Genomic DNA, 10,449 nt, shown 5'->3' on the forward strand with positions numbered 1-10,449 from the left:
TTGTAGCCAAGCAGCTAAAATGACTGCCGAGCTCAAAAGGGGGAAGAAATTAAAGTAGCGCAACAGTTAATTTCCTGGTAACTAATTACTTTTATAATGGAGTAATTCTGTTACTAACTCAGTTACTTTTTGGGAGAAGTAATTAGTAACTATCACTAATTACTTTTTAAAAGTAACGTGCCCAACACTGCGCAATACACCCCCATTATAAAATCAGAAGACGGCCTACAAATCCTTGAAAGTAAAACTGTGATGATTTGAAAACCATAAAAGATATTTAAAAACTGAATACATGCCCCATAGTTTGAGGTCTTCTGACTCTTTAAAGGTTAGAATGGTGTGTCTAGCTCAACATATTAGGGACAAGGAGAGGTTGAAGGTCGATGAGTTTTGAAGAAGACTTTAAGATTTCCCCACTTTATCCCATTGAAACTAATTAGACTGCGACCAGAGCGCCATCTATTGGCCGATTTGCACCAAATTTTACACAAAGCCTCATCATGCCATACCACACAATGAAGACCATTTATGTGATAATCAGACAGCATTTTGTAAAGATATGCAAGATTGTCTGTTTTCAACACAATATGCAGGAATTTGTCATTTTATATTTCGGGCAGTTTATGGACTATCAAAATTCTTTTGATAACTTTTTGTCAGGAGGGTCTACAGATGCTACATACAAAGTTTGGTGCAAATTGGTCAAATCGTCTAGGAGGAGTTCGAAAAAGTACGTTTTTCATTTGTCGCAATTTTGCAAACGGAAAGTTACTGCAAAAGGTGGGCGTGGCCTACATCAAACAATTCATCTGAATGGAGGGAACACATCGGCATGAGGTTTAATAATATGCAACATATTAAGTGGGAGTTATGAGCCAAAAACGCTTTTAAATTGAAAATAGCGCCACCTGGTGGTCATTTTCGGTGAGTGAGTCGCAGGGGCCATTCTATAGCACCTCTATGAATTTCATTTCCATAAGTGTTATGGTGTGGGCACAGGGCCAATTATGCAATTAAAGTGACGCCAGAGCGCCACCTAGTGGTGGATCGGTAAACCCTTTGTCAGATGTCCTCAGGAGGGCACTGACAATAAATGTACCAAGTTTCGTCTTATTCCGATGCACCGTTGTAGAGATATAAAATACATCAATTTAAAGAGCGCCACCTTGTGGTCATCGCCTAAAATTTTGCACAGGGCCTCAGGGGCTCATGGGGAAGTAGTATCCTGAGTTTCATGTCATTAGACCACACCAATGTTGAGATATCCAACACTTCCTGTTTTGAGCCAAATCTGCAGGAATTTGTTATTTAATAACTTCCAAAGTATTTATTTTAATCAGAATCCTTTAATAACTTTTTGTCAGGAGGGTCCAGAGATGCTGTCTGCCAAGTTTCGTGCAAATCGGTGAAATCGCCTGGGAGGAGTTCGAAAAAGTAGGTTTTCGACATTTTGCGACGTAGCGAAAAAAGACGGTAGGCGGAAATGGGCGTGGCCTATACCACGAGATTCAGCACAATTCACTGAACGCGTGGATGTATGGTTTTTTAATGTGCGACAAAGTATATGGGAGTTATCAGCCAAAACGCGCTTCCCTTAATAATAGCGCCACCTAGTGGTGGAAATTCAGGACTACAATAGATTATAAAATTTTTCGCCAGGTCTGACTTATATTCCAAGTTTGGTGAGTTTTGGGATATGTTCAGGCAGTGAAAAATGCGATCATTTTCGACAAAGGAAAAAAAAAAGAAGAAGAATAATCATTACAATTTCAATAGGGACCTCGCAGGTTCCCTGCTCGGGCCCTAATAATAAAAATCATTTGAAAAACAATAGGGTCCTTGCAGGTTCCCTGCTCGGGCCCTAATTAAAGCTGCAAGCAGCGTTGAACGGGCCCTCGCAGTCCACGCGCGTCGGGGCGTGCTGCCGTCGATGCATGCTGCCGTCGGGGCTTGCTGCCTTCGGGGCATGCTCAAGCAACACCTTCCGCTGAGGAAGTCGTTGCTTCATAATTCGATGGACTGCTATTGCCGGTTTGAAATGATGTACGCTGAAGTCAGAAAAACTGTGTGAACTGCTGCATGAATCCCCGGACAAAGATTGAGTCGATGCTCCGCCTCTGGAGCTGGCTGAAGAGAATGTGCACACTTGGCATGATGCAATGAAATAGTTTCAGGAACATCAGGAACATGTCTGTGAAGTAAAAGATGTGGGATCCAAATAAAGCTGAAGAGAACTTTTTCTACAGTTCTTCCAGCTGCTCTCCACTGTAGCTATGATGTCACGCATTCTATTTCAAGCAACACCAGTGTTGGGAATAACGGCATTAGAATAAACGGCGTTACTCACAGCGTAACTTTTTTTCAGTAACAGGTAATCTCACCAATATTACTATTTCCATCGTTACAATGCCGTCACCGTTACGGACTATTAAATGTGGCGCGTGACAAACTGAAGCTGATCACTGAAGCTGTTGTCATCCATCTCTGCTCTCAGCCACCGGAGCTGCAGAGCTGTATTGTTTTTCCTCCGGTGAGGGAGGAGGGAGGAGCGAGACAACCGCATAAGTGGTGATGATTGGCTCCCTAACGTTGAGTGAGAGTTCTTAAGCCAATCAGTGGCAATGTTCGGTTTACACACAAGCCACACACGCACACAGCAGCCTCACACACTCAAACTAGCAGAAGGGAACTGTGGCAATGGCGAGTCCGGAGGGAAAGTAAATGTTTGCAAATTGGAAGTACAGACACTGCTTTAATCTCCTTTGTCCATGTCCGTTGTAAGCAACTCTGATCTAATGAGGCCTCTCTCAATGGCACACGCTTTTACAAAACTAACACTGGACAAAACTCTGTTGCTGACGCTGTTGATGATGATAGCAGGCCATTTTCTAAATACATATGTAGATGCCAAGTAGCTAAAATGACTGCTGAGCTCAAAAGGGGGAAGAAATAAAAGTAGCGCAATAGTTAATTTCCTGGTAACTAATTACTTGTATAGTGGACTAATTCTGTTACTAACTCAGTTACTTTTTGGGAGAAGTAACTAGTAACTATAACTAATTACTTTTTTAAAGTAACATGCCCAACACTGCGCAATACACACCCATTATAAAATGAGAAGACGGCCTAAAAATCTTTAAAACTAAAACTGTGATGATTTGAAAACTGTAAAAGATTTTCAAAAACTGATTACATGCCCAATAGTTTGAGGTCTTCTGACTCTTTAAAAGTTGGAATGGAGTGTCTAGCTCAAAGTATGAGGGACAAGAAAAGGATGAAGGTCAATGAGTTTTGAAGAGGACTTGAAGATCCCATTGACACTGATTAGACTGCGAGCAGAGCGCCATCTATTGGCCGATTTGCACCAAATTTTACACAAACCCTCATCATGCCATACCACACAATGAAGAGTATTTATGTGATAATCAGACAGTATTTTGTAAAGATATGCAAGATTGTCTGTTTTCAACACAATATGCAGGAATTTGTCATTTTATATTTTGGGCAGTTTATGGACTATCAAAATTCTTTTGATAACTTTTTGTCAGGAGGGTCTACAGATGCTACATGCAAAGTTTGGTGCAAATTGGTCAAATTCTCTAGGAGGAGTTCGAAAAAGTAGGTTTTTCATTTGTCGCGATTTTGCGAATGGAAAGTTACTGCAAAAGTGGGCGTGGCCTACACCAAACAATTCATCTGAATGGAGGGAACACATCGGCATGAGGTTTAATAATATGCAACATATTAAGTGGGAGTTATGAGCCAAAAACGCTTTTAAATTGAAAATAGCGCCACCTGGTGGTCATTTTCGGTGAGTGAGTCACAGGGGCCATTCTATAGCACCTCTATGAATTTCATTTCCATAAGTGTTATGGTGTGGGCACAGGGCCAATTATGCAATTAAAGTGACGCCAGAGCGCCACCTAGTGGTGGATCGGTAAACCCTTTGTCAGATGTCCTCAGGAGGGCACTGACAATAAATGTACCAAGTTTCGTCTTATTCCGATGCACCGTTGTGGAGATATAAAATACATCAATTTAAAGAGCGCCACCTTGTGGTCATCGCCTAAAATTTTGCACAGGGCCTCAGGGGCTCATGGGGAAGTAGTATCCTGAGTTTCATGTCATTTGATCTGACTACTGTGGAAATATCCAACACTTCCTGTTTTGAGCCAAATCTGCAGGAATTTGTTATTTAATAACTTCAAAATTATTTATTTTAATTAGAATCCTTTAATAACTTTTTGTCAGGAGGGTCCACAGATGCTGTGTGCCAAGTTTCGTGCAAATCGGTGAAATCGCCTGGGAGGAGTTCGAAAAAGTAGGTTTTCGACATTTTGCGACGTAGCGAAAAAAAACGGTAGGCGGAAATGGGCGTGGCCTATACCACGAGATTCAGCACAATCCACTGAACGCGACGATGTAAGGTTTTTGAATGTGCGACAAAGTATATGGGAGTTATTAGCCAAAACGCGCTTTCCTTAATAACAGCGCCACCTAGTGGTGGAAATTCAGGACGACAATAGATTATAAAATTTTTCGCCAGGTGTGACTTATATTCCAAGTTTGGTGAGTTTTGGGGTATGTTCAGGCAGTGAAAAATGCGATCATTTTGTGAGAAGAAAAATAATAATAATAATTAAAGCTGCAAGCAGCGTTGAACGGGCCCTCGCAGTCCACGCGCGTCGGGGCGTGCTGCCGTCGATGCATGCTGCCTTCGGGGCTTGCTGCCGTCGGGGCTTGCTGCCGTCGATGCATGCTGCCGTCGGGGCTTGCTGCCGTCGGGGCATGCTCGAGCAACACCTTCCGCTGAGGAAGTCGTTGCTTCATAATTCGATGGACTGCTATTGCCGGTCTGAAATGATGTACGCTGAAGTCAGAAAAACTGTGTGAACTACTGCATGATTGCCCGGACAAAGACTGAGTCGATGCCAGGTCAGAGAAGAACTGATTAACTGATGGGATGTGAGATGTCACCTGCTGCATGATGAAATCTGAAGAAGAGGATGAAATTGCAGCTCAAGGGGGGGTTTCACGAGTACAGTGTTCGACCCTATAGACGGCTAAACAGCATGATAGCTTTATATACTGACTGTTAACCACAGTACATATTTCGACCTTTAAACTGTAATGAGCATGGTCACAATCCCAAGAAACAGACTGAGTTGAAAAATCGGCATTAAAAACGAAATATTCATCATTAAGTCCTCACAATCCAAATGTAGCTGCAGTGCAAGCAAAGTGCAGCTAACTACTACTGAGACACAGGCTATGTGTAAACTGCAATAGTGATCAAATTATCCATAACTACAAGCAGAAACCACGTACATTTCCTCAAGAATGCACACATCATTAGGGAAACCCACAGAAAGTCCATGCAGCTCCACACGGTCTGCTCACTGACTGGTCTGCTGCATTTTAGTGTGACTGAGCATGTCCTGACTCTTTGCACCAGTAGAGGGAGCTGTTGGACCTTTACCTGTAGAGCTTTCTTACAGTTTCTGTGACTGAGCATGTCCTGACTCTTTGCACCAGTAGAGGGAGCTGTTGGACCTTTACCTGTAGAGCTATCTTACAGTTTCTGTGGCTGCACATATGCTGGAGCACTAGCAGAGGCAAAGTAGGAAATGTCCACACAAGAAGAAATGGGAAAACGCCTCCCAAACTCCATTATTACTATAAAGATATGTATTATGATTATATCTATATATCACATAAAATGTCAAAACAAATCTCCAAACATTTATCATTAGTAATATTATCTTTTTAACACTTACAGATCAAGTAAAATGAATACTGTTACAAACATTGTATTGACATGTAGTGGTCAGATGAAAACAACAGCACTGCACATTAAACTTCCAATGTTATATGGTTCTTAAGGTTTCATGAAACTGAAAAGAATACAGGAGAAAAGGTGGGTTGTTTTGCTCCGCTGCCTTAGAAGCAGAACAATGTTGACAATTAGTAGTAACATATTAAACCTGTGAAGAAACTGTTCAGGTGTTTTCAGTTGTACTTTTTATACATACATTTAGCACTTTTCTTCTTGAAAGATGCAAATTTCTCAGTGACTTTGTGGTTTAAGTTGTGGATGTCTTTGATACGTTTCTTCTCCATACAGAGCATGGCAACTGCATTAAGAAGATATTATCTTCCTGAGGAAGGTCTTGATTCTCTTCAGTGTTGAGAAGCACCGCTCAGATTCAGCTGTAGTCATAGAAGTTGTGATGAGGATGTTTAGCAGAGCCACAGTCTCTGAAAAGGTTTCCTGACGATTGCACTCTGTGACCAGCTGGTACAGAGCCACAGCTCCACTACGGTTTTTGAACTCATCATTGCTGTAGATGTGAGACAGTTCAGTTTTCAGCTTGTTCTTGTTAAGCAGTGGGTAAGCCTCCATGGTGGTTTTCAGGAACTGACTTTTGTACTGTTTGAATTTGTCTCCCTGCAGCAGTGTCACAAACCACAAACAGCCAAAAGTGTAAGTCCTACATCTGAAATAAGACCATCAGCTGAAAGCCAACAAGATTTCCTACATTTCCCTGTATATATTGTCTATGTGAAGTAAAAGACGTGGGATCCAAATCAAGCTGAAGAGAACTTTTTCTCCAGTTCTTCCATCTGCTCTCCACTGTAGCTATGATGTCACGCACTCTAGCTCACCCAATACACACCCATTATAAAATCCGAAGACGGCCTAAAAATCCTTAAAACTAAAACTGTGATGATTTGAAAACCGTAAAAGATTTTCAAAAACTGATTACATGCCCAATAGTTTGAGGGCTTCTGACTCTTTTAAAGTTGGAATGGAGTGGCCAGCTCAAAGTATGAGGGACAAGAAAAGGATGAAGGTCAATGAGTTTTGAAGAGGACTTGAAGATCCCATTGACACTGATTAGACTGCGACCAGAGCGCCATCTATTGGCCGATTTGCACCAAATTTTACACAAAGCCTCATCATGCCATACCACACAATGAAGAGTATCTATGTGATAATCAGACAGTATTTTGTAAAGATATGCAAGATTGTCTGTTTTCAACACAATATGCAGGAATTTGTCATTTTATATTTCGGGCAGTTTATGGACTATCAAAATTCTTTTGATAACTTTTTGTCAGGAGGGTCTACAGATGCTACATACAAAGTTTGGTGCAAATTGGTCAAATCGTCTAGGAGGAGTTCGAAAAAGTAGGTTTTTCATTGTTCGCAAATTTGCGAACGGAAAGTTACTGCAAAAGTGGGCGTGGCCTACATCAAACAATTCAGCTAAATTCAGGGAATACATAATATGAGGATTAATAATGTGCAACATATTAGGTGGGAGTTATGAGCCAAAAACGCTTTTGAATTGAAAATAGCGCCACCTGGTGGTCATTTTCGGTGAGTGAGTCACAGGGGCCATTCTATAGCACCTCTATGAATTTCATTTCCATAAGTGTTATGGTGTGGGCACAGGGCCAATTATGCAATTAAAGTGACGCCAGAGCGCCACCTAGTGGTGGATCGGTAAACCCTTTGTCAGATGTCCTCAGGAGGGCACTGACAATAAATGTACCAAGTTTCGTCTTATTCCGATGCACCGTTGTGGAGATATAAAATACATCAATTTAAAGAGCGCCACCTTGTGGTCATCGCCTAAAATTTTGCACAGGGCCTCAGGGGCTCATGGGGAAGTAGTATCCTGAGTTTCATGTCATTAGACCACACCAATGTGGAGATATGCAACACTTCCTGTTTGTAACCAAATCTGCAGGAAGTTGTTATTTAATAACTTGAGTATTGTGTGGTCTATCAAAATTCCTTTAATAACTTTTTGTCAGGAGGGTCCACAGATGCTGTGTGCCAAGTTTCGTGCAAATCGGTGAAATCGCCTGGGAGGAGTTCGAAAAAGTAGGTTTTCGACATTTTGCGACGTAGCGAAAAAAAACGGTAGGCGGAAATGGGCGTGGCCTATACCACGAGATTCAGCACAATCCACTGAACGCGTCGATGTAAGGTTTTTGAATGTGCGACAAAGTTTATGGGAGTTATTAGCCAAAACGCGCTTTCCTTAATAACAGCGCCACCTAGTGGTGGAAATTCAGGACGACAATAGATTATAAAATTTTTCGCCAGGTGTGACTTATATTCCAAGTCTGGTGAGTTTTGGGGTATGTTCAGGCAGTGAAAAATGCGATCATTTTGTGAGAAGAAAAATAATAATAATAATAAAATCATTTGAAAAACAATAGGGTCCTTGCAGGTTCCCTGCTCGGGCCCTAATTAAAGCTGCAAGCAGCGTTGAACGGGCCCTCGCAGTCCACGCGCGTCGGAGCCTGCTGCCGTCGATGCATGCTGCCGCCGGGGCTTGCTGCCGTCGGGGCTTGCTCAAGCAACACCTTCCGCTGAGGAAGTCGTTGCTTATAATTCGGTGGCCTGCTATTGTCGGTGTGAATAATGTACGCTGAAGTCAGAAAAATTGTGTGAACTGCTGCATAATTCCCCGGACAAAGACTGAGTCGATGGTCTGAAATTTTTTTTCCTCCGGTGAGGGAGGAGGGAGGAGCGAGACAACCGCATAAGTGATGATGATTGGCTCCCTAACATTGAGTGAGAGTTCTTAAGCCAATCAGTGGCAATGTTCGGTTTACACACAAGCCACACACGCACACAGCAGCCTCACACACTCAAACTAGCAGAGGGGAACTGCGGCTATGGCGAGTCCGGAGGGAAAGTTGATGTTTTCAAAGTGGAAGTACAGACACTGTTTTAATCTCATTTGTCCACGTCCATTGTAAGCAACTCTGATCTAATGAAGCATCTCTAAAAGGCACACGCTTCTACAAAACTAACACTGGACAAAACTCTGTTGCTGACGCTGTTGATGATGATAGCAGGCCAGGTGTGGCTAACGTGTGCTTTAAAAACTGAATACATGCCCAATAGTTTGAGGTCTTCTGACTCTTTAAAAGTTAGAATGGTGTGTCTAGCTCAAAGTATGAGGGATAAGGAGAGGTTGAAGGTCGATGAGTTTTGAAGAGGACTTGAAGATTTCCCCATTTACTTTCCATTCAAAATGATTAGACTGCGACCAGAGCGCCATCTAAGGGCCGATTTGCACCAAATTTTACACAGACCATCAATAGGCGATACCACACAATTATGAACATTTATGTGATAATCGGATAGTATTTTGTAAAAATATGCAAGATTGACTGTTTTCAACACAATATGCAGGAATTTGTCATTTTATATTTCAGGCATTTTAAGGCCTATCAAAATTCTTTTGATAACTTTTTGTCAGGAGGGTCCACAGATGCTTCACGCAAAGTTTGGTGCAAATCACTCAAATTACCTAGGAGGAGTTCGAAAAAGTAGGTTTTTCATTTGTCGCGATTTTGCAAATGGAAAGTTAGCGCGAAAGTGGGCGTGGCCTACACCAAACAATTCAGCTGAATGCAGGGAACTCATAGGGATGAGGTTTAATAATATGCAACATATTAAGTGGGAGTTATGAGCCAAAAACGCTTTTGCATCGAAAATAGCGCCACCTGGTGGTCATTTTCGGTGAGTGAGTCACAGGGGCCATTCTATAGCACCTCTATGAATTTCATTTCCATAAGTGTTATGGTGTGGGCACAGGGCCAATTATACAATTAAAGTGACGCCAGAGCGCCACCTAGTGGCGGATCGGTAAACCCTTTGTCAGATGTCCTCAGGAGGGCACTGACAATAAATGTACCAAGTTTCGTCTTATTCCGATGCACCGTTGTGGAGATATAAAATACATCAATTTAAAGAGCGCCACCTTGTGGTCATCGCCTAAAATTTTGCACAGGGCCTCAGGGGCTCATGGGGAAGTAGTATCCTGAGTTTCATGTCATTTGATCTGACTACTGTGGAAATATCAACACTTCCTGTTTTGAGCCAAATCTGCAGGAATTTGTTATTTAATAACTTCGAAGTATTTAGTGTGCTATTAGAATTCCTTTAATAACTTTTTGTCAGGAGGGTCCAGAGATGCTGTGTGCCAAGTTTCGTGCAAATCGGTGAAATCGCCTGGGAGGAGTTCGAAAAAGTAGGTTTTCGACATTTTGCGACGTAGCGAAAAAAAACGGTAGGCGGAAATGGGCGTGGCCTATACCACGAGATTCAGCACAATCCACTGAACGCGTCGATGTAAGGTTTTAGAATGTGCGACAAAGTATATGGGAGTTATTAGCCAAAACGCGCTTTCCTTAATAACAGCGCCACCTAGTGGTGGAAATTCAGGACGACAATAGATTATAAAATTTTTCGCCAGGTGTGACTTATATTCCAAGTTTGGTGAGTTTTGGGGTATGTTCAGGCAGTGAAAAATGCGATCATTTTGGACAAAGGAAAAAAAAAAGAAGAATAATAATTAAAGCTGCAAGCAGCGATGACGGCCCTCGCATTCCACGCGCGTCGGGGCGTGCTGCCGTCGA

This window comes from Sparus aurata, chromosome 4 (assembly GCF_900880675.1).
Source record: "Sparus aurata chromosome 4, fSpaAur1.1, whole genome shotgun sequence".
NCBI classification, from domain to species: domain Eukaryota; kingdom Metazoa; phylum Chordata; class Actinopteri; order Spariformes; family Sparidae; genus Sparus; species Sparus aurata.